Source organism: Camelus ferus, chromosome 28, assembly GCF_009834535.1.
Source record: "Camelus ferus isolate YT-003-E chromosome 28, BCGSAC_Cfer_1.0, whole genome shotgun sequence".
NCBI classification, from domain to species: domain Eukaryota; kingdom Metazoa; phylum Chordata; class Mammalia; order Artiodactyla; family Camelidae; genus Camelus; species Camelus ferus.
In genome coordinates, this window is record NC_045723.1 from 7,097,485 (window position 1) to 7,110,006 (window position 12,522).

Genomic DNA, 12,522 nt, shown 5'->3' on the forward strand with positions numbered 1-12,522 from the left:
GGTAGACCACGTACTTGCCAGGAGAGGAGACAAACTATAGTGTTATATGGACAACATGGCCCCTAAAGCATATGGCTGCTATTATTCTCTGCTGCTGGAACACCAGACTCCAAGCAAGAGCTTCCGCCAGACCCCCTGTACCAACTCAGCTTGGAAAAGACCCACAGGTATTCAACAACCGTGCTTGTGTCAAAGGACCCAGGGGGACCTCCCTTCTCTGCTTAGCGCTAATCACTCCCCCAACACAGGGGCTGGGTCTACTTCTAAGGGCCCCTCTGAGGGACACAGGGACAGACTAGGACCCACTGAGGCAAGTGCCTGGAGTAGAAGGGGGGACACACAGTGGACTTCAGTGTCAAGTCCAGAAGATGGAATTTCAGAATTCTTGCCCTGTCACCAGGGGCTTCATTTCAGAAAAATGAAACACAAACAAAACAAATTACCCTTCTAGGCTCTGCCTGGGACCTGCCTGGGTCCCTGCTGCAGACACTGCTTTTGCCTACCATGTTTGTTTCTCCTTTTTCCTTGTTGACAAACTCAGTTTGTTTGAGCTCGAAAAGCACTGAGCACCAAGTACATGATTGGTGCTGGTCTAAACCAAGCATGGAGAGCCGATTCCTCCATTCTCAGTACATCCAGGATTGGACCATCATAAGATGGTCTGCAGTGTGTGTGTGTGTGTGTGTGAAGTAGAGTTTCTGCTTTCCTGATAAAAGGGGACAGATTCAGCTGGTGTGGCCCTTCTCTTTTCATCTTTGTGTCTCTGTTTTCTCTTGAATGTGGGTATGACACCTAGAGTTGGACCAACCGTGGGGAAAGGCCCAAAAGAAATCTCAGAGTTGTTGGCTAGGACAGCAATGTTGTAGCCACCACCTCTTTTTGTTATGAGAAAAACTGGTACAGTTCCAAGCAGGGGAGTTGGAAGAAAGGACTTTTTCTGGTTATCAACTCCTGTGTGTCTCCCCTTTCCTTACCTGGGGTCAGATGGCTCCCAGATCAGTTTTGTCACCAGAAGTTGTCCCCTGATCTATTCTGACCTGCAGCAGGAGGTAAGATTTCCTGGGCTCTGCAGCAGAAGATTTTTGCACCTTTCACATCAAATCCGGAATTATCTCCCCAAAGCACAGATCTGAACATGGCCCTCCTCTACCCTCAAATCCTACCAGCTTCTCTCAGACCCTAAGAATGACATTTAGATTCCCTTCCCAAACCCTCAAGGCCCCTCCCACCCCAAATCAGCTTACCTTTGCAGCTCTAAATCCCTCCCTCCCTCCCCGGGCCCCATCCCTTCTAAGCCATCCCTGTCACCCCACATCCACCATGGGCTGATGTGCTTAGTCCCTCCTTTGCAGTCTTTGTCCCCACCTTTGTTTCAGTAAGTGCACTTCACCTTGTTTGTGAATCTTTCCTTCCAGAGATTGTGCGTTCTGTGGACAGGGGCCGCCACTTATTCTATTATTATGGGCTTTAGCTTCCAGAAGAGCTAGCATTCAAAACACAGCCCGCTGAATAAATAAAACCCCAGTGGTTTGGTTATTCTTTGGATATTAACTCTGAGCTTTCTCTTTGGGCCCAATACGTAGCCACTCTTCAGGTAACCTGTGAAGTTTCCCATTATAAGGAAAGGGCTTGCTCAATTTCCTATTAAGCAGTATCTCTTGAGCACCTACTATGTGCTTATATAAGTTAGCTATGAACTCAATCATGCTGTGTAACAAACACCCGCAAAATCCCAGTGGCATATAATCATAAGCACTCATTTCTCACCTGTCTTTGGATTGGCTGTGGGTATCACGAGGTGTTACTACAAGCCCCACTTTTCAGATTAGAAGACCAGAGGTATAGAGAGGTCAAGTAACAGTCTAAGTTTGCACAGCTGAGCAGAAGCAGAGCCAGAATGAAGACCTAGGGAGCCTGGCTGGAGTCCGGATTCTCAACCATTATGTTGCACTGCCTCTCTGCTATAGACGGAACGTTTGTGCCCCAAATTTAATTGTTCAAACCTAATCCCCAATGCGATGGTATTCAGAGGTGGGGCCTTTGTGGGGTGATTAGATCATGAGAGTGGCGTCCTCGTGAATGGGATTAGTGACTTTATAGAAGAGCCCCAGAGAGCGCTCTAGTCCCTTCTGCCTTGCGGGAACACAGGGAAAAGGCGGCCATCTAGGAGCCAGGAAGCAGGCTCTCAACAGACCGCGAATCCGCCTGCTTCTTGATCTTGAACTTCTCAGCCTCGAGAGCTGTGAGAAGTAAATTTCTGTTGTTCATAATCTACCCAGTTTGTGGTATCTTGTACCAGCCGCAACGGACTAAGACACTCTCCATCCTGGACAGCATCCCACCTCTGTGCATAAAGAGTTTGCTGGATTTAAAATCAGAGCCTGATATTCCAATAAATGAAGGGCAACATGCATAATGGTTTAGCCAGTCCCTACTGATGTGTGTTTAAGTTGATTCCAAACTTTTGCTGTTAACAGCAAGGCTACATGAATAATTTGTGCCCAAGTCATTCAGCCTTTGTGAATTATACCTGCAGGGGAAGTTTCTGTGAGTGGAATTGCGGGGTCAGAGTTATGTGCCTTTATAATTTTGAATGGTATTACCAAATTGCCTGCCAACAATCTGTGGACGGTCGATTTCCCCACACCCTTCCCCACATGGTGTGCTAGCAAGCTTTTTGATCTGTAACAGCAAGATGAATGAAAAATACTGTCTCAGGGTTGTTTTAATATGCATGGTTTTCATTATAAGTCGGGTTGAAAAAATAATAATGTTACCTCCTGGGGTTAGTGTGAGGATTAAATGAATTAAGACAATTAACAGAGATCAAGTTCTTAGAACAGTACCCAGTACGTGGTAAGCACTTGATAAGTGTTTATTGCTATTACTATTACATATTGTAGGGGTGGGGAGGAGAGCAAGGCACAGAGCAGTATGTATAATATGCTATTATTTGTGAAAAAGCAAGAAGCAAGAATATATATATGTGTGTGTGCGCACGCACCCCCCTTACATACGTATATATGAATGATACGTATGTACATATATGTACTTGCATGTATACATAACCTTTCTCAGAAAAGATATATGAAAGTGGAAAGTATTGATGCTTCTAAGGAAGGAACTGGGTGCTGGTGACAGGAGTAAGGAGAAATTTTTCACTGCATTCTCTTTGTATCACATCATATTTGAACCGTGTGCATGAAACATTTATTCTCAAAACAGACTGCATTCACTGGCACTTCTGGTAGGAAGGCTGCCCAGGTAGGGAGAAGGCTCCCCAGCCCATGGCGTTAGCCCTGAGTCCCCAGGAGGTGACACAGTCCCTTTTGCCACCTTCCTACCCTTGCCTCTTGGGGGCGCCAGACTCAGCCCTAATGACAGCATAAAAGTTGTGTTTGCCGCAAGCTGAGGCATGGAAAGGGCTGCTGTTCATTCTTCTCCATTTCTCCATGTGCTCGGAACCCTAGCACTCCATGCAGCCCCATCAAGGCAGGAGGAAGAAGGACAAGCCTGGAGACTTTGCTGCCTTCAGGACGCCACAGGAGCCAATAGAAGAATTCCTGGACTTGAGTGCCCTCATCCAGTCTCCGCTATGCCATTGACCTCCTGGGGAGGCAAGAGGCAAGACCCATCCCCTTGCTGGACCTGAGTTTCCTCGGAGTGGAAAGGGGTTATGACACCTAGCCTACACCACGGGGTTTGGGTCAAGTCCAAGAAGACACATGACACCACGTTGAAAAAACCAAAATGTGTTGTTAGCCAGGCTTACAGAACACGGGAGGGAGCAGCATGTAACAGGGTCCCTGAGCCGTCACCAAAGAGAGAGGCTTCTCGTGGGTTCTACTGGTGCCACTTCACCGGGCATCTGTTCCCAGCACAGACCTCCAGCCTGAGGGCCCTCTTCTCATCTGGGAGAGCAAAATGAAACACCTTGAACTACCAGATGTCAGACGCCGCGTAGAGGATGAGGAAAGCAAAGGTGGAAGAAAAAGAAAAGCTGATCCCAGGTTTAATAAATGTCAGCAGGGATTTGGCAGAATGTATTGGCAATGTCGATCCTTGATGAAAATCTGTTGATTAAAAACTTGACCCTCAGCCTTAAGGAGGAATGAGACTCTGACACGGGCAACAGTGTGGATGAACCTTGAAGACATTCAGCTAAGGGACAGAAGCCAGACACAAAGGATGAATAACGTACGAGCCCACATATCTGAGGTACCTAAATCAGCAAAGCCAAGGAGACAGAATTTAGGGTCACCAGGGGCTGGGGGAGGAGAAGTGGGGAGTTACTGTATTTATTTGTTCTTTTTTTATTCAGTGACTATTTATTTATTTATAAAATATATTTTTATTGAAGTATAGTCAGTTTACAATGTTGTGTCAATTTCTGGTGTACAGCATCATACTTCAGTCACATAGGAACATACATAGATTGGTTAGTAGTTAGTATTCGCAAATCTCGAACTCCCAGTTTATCCCCTCCCATCCCTTCCCCTACCCTCCTCAGTAACCGTAAGTTTGTTCTCTATGTCTGTGAGTCTGTTTCTGTTTTGTAAATAAGTTCACTTGTGTCGTTTTTGTTTTTTTGGTTTTTTTAGATTCCACATATGAGTGATATCGTATGATATTTTTTCTCTGGCTTATTTCACTTAGCATGACAGTCTCCTCCATAGGGCTTCTTGATTGTCCTCATGACATGGCAATTGGCTTCCCCATTGTGCTCATTACAAGAGAGGGCCAAGAGGAAGCCAACTGCCTCTTCTGTGCTCATCTTTCACGTAACACAGGATGCCTTCTGCTATGTTCTATTCATTAGAAGCAAGTCATCAATTTACAAAGACACATGCACCCTAATGTTCACAGCAGCATTATTTACAATTGCTAAGGTATGGAGGCAACCCAAGTGTCCATCAACAGATGAATAGATAAAGAAGATATATATACACACACATACTCACATACACACAGTGGAATACTACTCAGCCATAAAAAGAACAATATTTTGCCATTTGCAGCAACACAGATGGACTTGGAGGGCATTACGCTAAGTGAAATTAGTCAGACACAGAGAGACAAATACTGTATGATATCACCTGTGTGTGGATCACTTGTATGTTGTATGTAAAAAAATACAACAATCTAGTGGATATAACAAAAAAGAAGCAGACTCACAGACATAGAGAACAAACTAGTGGTTAGCAGAGGGCAGGGGGAAGGACAATATGGGGGTAGGGGAAAAAAGGGTTATTATGAGATCATGTGAAATCATGTGTGTGAAACTTTGGAAAATTGTAAAGTACTACAGAATTTAAAGAATCTTTCATTCAATAAAAAGAATCAGAAAAAAAAGAGAAGCAAGTCACTAAGTACAGTGTACACTTAAGGGGAGAGAAATTAGGCTTCACTCTAATAAAAGGAGTATCAGAGAATTTGTGAGCACACGTGAAACCAACACAGGACACATTTAAAAAGTTGTACATAAACCTCTTTTGCTTGCCACCCGCCATCGGTTAGAACTCAGTCACATGAGCACACACAGCCCAAAGAGAACTGGGATATGGCACTTTTGTTGTTGTGGCTGGGCACCCAACTAAAAATCAGTGGTCTATTACTATGGGAGAGAAATGGGACATGAGTAAATTTCCTGCCTCCAAGGAAGGAAACATGCAGATTTGCTGGGTGGAAAAAAAAAAAAAAAGAACCCTTAAGAATATAATTTACATTCTAGGAAAGGGAAACATGTTTCTCATCAGGGATATCCTTTAAAATGCTCCATGACATATGGATGAGTGAAAAATGCCAGCTGAATAACAGCATGATCCCATTGAAGACAATTTATATATGCAGATCTGAATGGGTGTGGTGGCTGAGAGGTGGCTGGAGGGATGTTCGCCAAAACAATAAGTGTGGTTATCTCCAGGTGGCTGAATTACAGGCAATTTTTTGCATACATTGCTGTCATTTTTCTGTATCATAAAAAAAGACATAAACAATATTTCTCCCTGTCCTTTCCAATCAACCCACGTCCCCAAGCTGGTCTGGAAAAAGGATGACAGTGAGGAATTCCTGAGTGTCCTGAGATGAGTCTTGCTGGTGCGTCCATCAGCTTTGAGGCAAGCCAAGTGCAAGCCAGGCAGGAAGGGTGGGGCCGGGGTCTGGTTAGACAGGCAGGTTGTGCCAGTGTGCATTGTGCCAGGGCACGGAATCACAGCCGAGACCACGGGGTAGGGGGCTGGGGCAAGACAGGAGAGCAGAAATCAGAACAGAGAGTCAGGCCAAAGGTGGGAGACGCTGACAGGTGGTGCCCAAGGAGATGCGCCAGGGTCTGGGCAAAATCTCAGTCTGAGTATCCAGGTTGAGGACAGGGTTCCCAGCTCCAATGAGCCGTAGGGAACAGAAGGAAAAGAGATTCCAGAAAGTGATGCTCAGTGTCAGTGATGGGAGCCAGTGCAAGTTGAAAAGACCCCAGGAACCTCAGCCAGAGCACTTCTGGGGGGGAGCAGCCAACTGGACGGCAGCCCCAGTGCAGCCAGGAGGCCGCCAGGGAGCACATCACTGACCCAGCAAGAGAGGCCTCCGTGGGGCTGGTGCTGGCCGCACGGCCTGAGCCAGGATGGGAGAGTGGGTTTACTCTTGCCCGTCAGCTCTGATCTATGACTAGTGGCCCCCAGACCCCTGGGTTGAGAAGGGCTCTAAGGCTGAGTCTTGGCTTAGGAGGAATCACTGAAGCGATTGATTAGTGATGTCTGCCAAGGCCCAGAGGAGGGTGTTGTAGGCCAAGTGTTGATTCCAACAGCTTCTCCTCTCCTGGGAATTCACCAGTGCCTTCTCTTCCCACACTGGCCTGTCTCCTATAGCAGGGAGAAATTATCCATAATCCTCCCCCCTTTTCACTTGGACTGATTCACTGCAAGAGTTTCTGTACACAGAGATCTTTTTTTATGTAGCTGTCATCAAAAAGTGCATCCTAATCGTAAATGTTTTTTCCACTTGGCATTCTAAAGCAAGGATTTTCCTATGATTCTTTCTTAATATCTTTTTTTCTAAACGAACACAAGTACATTGTAGAATATATAGAGAACCAACAAGAAAAAAAGAAAAAAACCCTTAAAACCTCTTTAATTCCAAAATGCAGGGGGTACCCCAGAGCGTGTCAGGCGGTGGCAAACCAGGAGGATGTTTTCTCTGAAGCAGTAACTTCAGAACTTCTGTAAGTATCAGAGTTACCTGGGATGGTTTTCTTTTAAGAAATGAAGGTAAACTTCTCCCCCACCCAAAAAAAAAAAAAAAAAAAAAAAAAAGCAAAGGCGATAAATAAGATAATTCACAGAAATAAGAAAACTTCAAGTGATCAATAAATAAGCATGTTCTTCTCTAATCAGTCAGGAAAATGAAAATGAAAACAACGGGATACCTTCCCCCTCCCCCAGCACGTCCACAAGAATTCAAGTGTGAGAGCGTCCTGCACAGGCAGGGAAATGGGCATGAACTGTCGCAACTTCTTGGGCAAGTCACCTAGAGTTGTGGGTGGAAATTTAAAATACTCTATATGTATGTTAGACAGGACAACCTCACTTCCAGGATCTCCTCTACAGAGGTTAAAAAAAAAAGACCATGAAGATATAGATGTACAAGGACATCTGCTGAAACACCCGTTTGTTGATTGACTCTTATGTGCCAGGCACTGTTCTAGACACGAGGAATACAGTGAGCAAAACAAACATCCTTCATCCCATGGAGTTTACCTTCCAGAGGAAGGAGATAATCACTAGAAAAACAGATACGTTTAGAAGACATCGCAGGGAGGAAAATAAAACAGGGAAGAAAGATGGAGAGAATTCCAAAGGAAATGGAGGGGCGGGGGGGGGGGCGCGGGAGGAGTAATCAGGGAGGGTCTCATGGAGAAGGTGGCACTTGATTAAAGAACTGAAGAAGGGGAGGGGACAAGTCGTGGGGATGTTCAGGAGCGGGCCACTGCAGGTGAAGGAACAGCTGATGGAAAGGCCGAGAGGAAGGCTGGGTCTGCTGTGGTCGAAGGGCCACAGAGAGGACAGGAGTAATGGGCGATGAGGTCAGGGAGGTAACAGGGGCAAGGGATGCAGGTCTTGGAGGTCACTGCAAGGACGTGGCTTTTCTCTGAGCGGGATCTAGCCATCTCTGGGATGCAGATAGGAAGTTGGAAGTCAACAGCCTACAACAACAGCATGCAGCCCAGAGAGGGGAGACAGGAGTGGCTGAGGACGGGGTCCCAGGGCATCCCGAAGGAGGCTGAGAAGGAGCAGCCAGGGAGGTAGGGGGCAACCCAGGGAGACTGGGCTCTGTTTCAAGGAGGGTGACGGGCTGTATCAGATGTGCTGGCTGACAGGTTAAGTCTAATGAGGACGGAGGACCAACATTTCCGAAGGAGATAGACTGGGAGATGCCAGCCCTGGTGGAGGGCTTCCGTCATCGAGGAGGGGCACTCCACAAGCCCCTCAGGAAGGGAAGTGGAAAGGACCGAGAAAACAGGGAGGATCAAGGGGGTGGCAGCTGAGGAGCCGGACACCGTGGCAGGAGCAGCTGGCCAGCTGTCTCCGGAGAACAAAGCGGCGCTGTGTGTCCTTGAGCTCCGAGGAGGGCACCTTTCACCCAGGGCCGAGGAAAGCGAAGTCCCTGTTAATTAGGTCTCATCAGCTGCAAGTCGGTGCTCGCCAAGCTGCCGGGCGGGGCCCGATCCAGGTCCTGCCTCTGAGGAAGCGTCCAGGCAGCCGGCACAGGCGCTGGCTCCTTGGGAAAGTGCTCGGGCCTGGAAGAGGAAATGAGTCCCTGACCGAGGGCCTGGCCAGAGGAAGGCCACAGCCCTGGGAGGGGCCAGGGGGTGCTGGGGTGAGGCCAGGCCTGAGTGAGAAAAGCAGATGGCGTGAGATCCGTCTTCCTTCCTGCTGTGGGTGATGCCTGGTGGGGCAGGGCAGGCTTAAAATGATAAATTTTGAATAGAAATGAAGTGGATTTTTCACTCAGCCTGGTGTCGAGTGATAGTTTCTAGAGAGAGAGAATTATGCACCTGAATGAGGTTTTAGTCCCCACGTCATCCAACCATATGTTTTGCAAATGGAGAAACTGAGGCTCAGAGAGGGGAGTGATTTCCCCTGGGTCACACAGCCAATGAGCTGCAGAGCTGAGAACCAGCATCAGAGCCTCTGGCCCCTGTGACAACCTGCATGCCGGGGGGTGCCTGGGAAATGTTGCCGCCATCTGAATCCATACACTGAGGAAATCAGGCTGGGAGCGGAAAGCAGGAGACAGCAGAAGCCAACTGGGCTCTGATAGGGGAGGGAGCAGAACAGAGAAGAACAGAGAGAGGCTAGGCTCCCGGCAGGGGAGAACGGGCAGGGCCAGCCCAGGTGGGAGGGGGGCTGGGTGAGAAGGAGGGTCTCAGCAGCCTCCAGACCCAGAGGGAGGGGCAGACAGGCCCTGGGAGGGGCAAACACCCCCAACCTCGGCCAGTGGGCGAGGCAATTTCCCGTGAATCTTCTGAACATCTTTGGGCTGGAGAAGCTCAGTGACTCACAGGCTTCCCCTCACTCTGACCCATCTGGCTCCCACTCCTTATTCATCTCATGCGGAGAACACTCATCCTGCTTCATTCTTTCTCCCCAGCCTGAATCTCTGCGGGGTTCTGCAGGACAACCCCATTGCTGGAGTGAGAGGGGCAGGACCCTCTGGCTCATCCTGCAGCCCCTCACCAGGGCCGGAATCCCCAGGAGCCCTTCCAGCCCAGGCTAGCAGCGCTGTACATCGAATCCTTGGGTCCTGAGGGCTGTCCCAGCTCTACCTACTCACTGCCCTCTTGGGAGCCCAGGAAGATGGATGGAGAGGCAGGTAACTGTGCTCCGAGGGGGAAAGGAGGTGTCCTGGGAGGCCCAAGGCACACAGAGTTTAGACAAAGGTTAAAAGGACCTTTTCTTGAAGGGACAGGTCTGGGATCTGGGGTCCCGGGAGGTGACCTGTAGCCAGATTAGAAGGATGACCCACTCATTTATTTGTAATTTCTCTAAAGATGTTCTGTTGTTTTTTGTTTCGTTTAACAACTCTAGAATGTCTTCACTCCTTTAAATAATTCTCTGGTTCAAAAGAGAATCCCTCGGGAGGAGAAATACACTGTTCCAGCAAGAAGGAGGCAGGACCTCAGGCTCCACGTGGTGGGAGCTGTAATCTGAGCCCTGAACTCAGGCATGCAGGCAGGACAAGGCAGTTTGGGGCCCAGGCTGGAAACTGGCTGTGAGGGACCTTGGAGGTCACGGAGCCACTGCCTACTTGTACTCAAGATGGGTCACAAGGGGAGGTGAAGGTCAGGCCAAGCTGGGCCCCAGGGCCCCAGGCTCCCAGGTCCCCAGGAGGGTCCGTGTTCTCCCCTAGCCATGGGAGGCTTGGCTCTGGGGTGTTTCCACACTTGCCTTTCCCAGATCCCTGCACCTGGGAGAAGAGAGGACAGCAGAGGGCCCTCTGAGAGGGCGTGAGCCTGGAGGGCATGCACCTTGCCCCACTCATCACCAGCAGGTCTGCTGACCGGGAAGGGGAGGGAGGGGCGGTGGTTCGGAACAGTCTGTCCAGCTCCCTGGAGGAGCAGGACAGGGCACACCTGTGAGGCTGCCAGAAGGGGGCTGGGGCCTCTCAGGCAACTGCTCCCCTCAAGCTTGGCTCTGGTCCAGTCCTGTCATCAAAGCCAAGGAAGGCAGCCCTGACAGATGTCACCAGCACGGAGCTGTCAGTCATCCCAGCAGGTCCCCACAGCACAGCCACTGTGCTGTGCAGCTTAGAGGACAAGGCTGTCCCTGGCTTCCTTCCAGCCCTGACCACTGAGCCCCCGTCCCGGGGGCTTCCCGGGCGGCTTCGCCTCTCGGGGCTTTGGCCTCTGCCTTCAGTTTGGAGACTGAGCCGATCAGAGCCGTAGAGACAGGAAGTAGAACAGAAGCTATCAGGGGCCAGGGCTGGGGCAGGTGGGAAGTGGGGCGTTACTGTTTAATGCGTGCAGAGCTTTTGTCGGAGATGGTGGAAAACTTTGGGGTATAGATAGTGGTGACGGTTACACAACATTACGAATGTATTTAATGCCAGAGAATTCTGTGCTTAAAGTGGTTTAAGTGATAACTATTGTGTTGTATATGTTTTACCACAATAAAAATTTTTCTTAGAGGTAAGTGCTCAGATAAGTTTGGGAGACACTGGTTTCTCAAATTTTAACGGAGGGGCAAATATAGGGGTAAGGGATTAAATTTTTTTTAATTAAACAAAATTTTAATTAAAATTTTTTTGAAAATTAAAAACTGTTGCAACTAAAATAAATAAATTTTAAAAGGGTTGTTATGGGATTATGTGAAATCATGTGTGTGCAACCTTTGAAAATTGTAAAGCACTATAGAATTTAAAGAATCTTTCATTCAATAAAAAATAAATTTAAAAAAATTTAAATGGGCTTTCCTACTGCAGGACATTACAAAGGGGAGGTGTTAGCTATGATTCCCAGTAGAGAAGATCATTGAACCCTTTGTTCTTAGAAAGCCTAGCCCTGTTCATCTTAGAGCTGTCCCCTGAATTACAACATTTAGCTTCCTAAGCTGCCTCCCACACCATGAAGAGACACTGAAATCTTTGTCAGACTTCTTGCCCTGATTTTTATTTAGAAAATAAAGGTCAGCATAGCTATCCCGAAGTGTACCAAAAACTGGCTTTTTTGTTCTATTTTCTTCTCCAAAAATGGAGATTTTATTTCCTGGGCCTTGGAGGATTTTGAGTTCTTTATTGAAAAAAAAAAAAGTCAGTGAGTTGCATGCATATGTGTGCCTGCAAGAGGAAAATTCTCTAGAAACTTCTGGTGGTAGAGCTGGAAATGAAATCCCGGAGGATGAATGCATGTCGTCTGTGGGCCAGATGGCTTTGAAGGTGGTTTGGGGCATGGGCTTAACACCAGGCTAAGCTCAAGGTTCTGCCTGTCCCTTGGGGAAAGGGACAGGCTCTGTCCTGTCCTCTCCTCCCCGTGGTATTGCCAGTCAGCTGCCTTTGGACAAGACTTGGTCATAGGAGAGTCTGGGGAGAGGAGCGTGGCTGGTCCAAGCCTTGCATCTCACCTCCCAGAGGCAAGACCCTGGATACCTGCTCAGCTGACGGTGGGTGAGAGATGCAGCCAGCTGTCATATTTGCTGTGACATTTCCACCGGGCATTGTATTTTATAGTCTCCTGTTTTCAGGCTGGGATTTGGTGGTGACCTGGGGTCGGGCAGGGAGATGTTAAATTGAAGAAAAAAGACTGGATTCAAGCCCCAGCTGTGGGACAACTCCGGTGAGTCACAGCCCAGAAATGTAGTGTCAGGGAGTGAAGCCAGAGGGGAAAATATTTATAACTGCCGGAAACATGATGAACCTGTCAAAAAATACATGAAACCAGCTAAATAAATTAGGAAGAAAGAGGGAAGGTCCTGTTTGGTTTACTGTGAGTGTAAACATTTTTTTAAATCATCCAGAAAGAGAAAAATAATTTCT

The 12,522-nt window shown here is 48.1% G+C and overlaps 1 long non-coding RNA gene across 1 annotated transcript; it reads left to right on the top strand.

Moving 5' to 3' along the window:
• Window positions 1-5,211: 5,211 nt before the first annotated feature.
• On the top strand, window positions 5,212-11,434 carry LOC116660396. Its single transcript, XR_004315900.1, has 2 exons — window positions 5,212-5,246; window positions 11,342-11,434. It is a non-coding gene; the product is annotated as an uncharacterized LOC116660396 (long non-coding RNA).
• The last annotated feature ends 1,088 nt before the right edge of the window (window positions 11,435-12,522 follow it).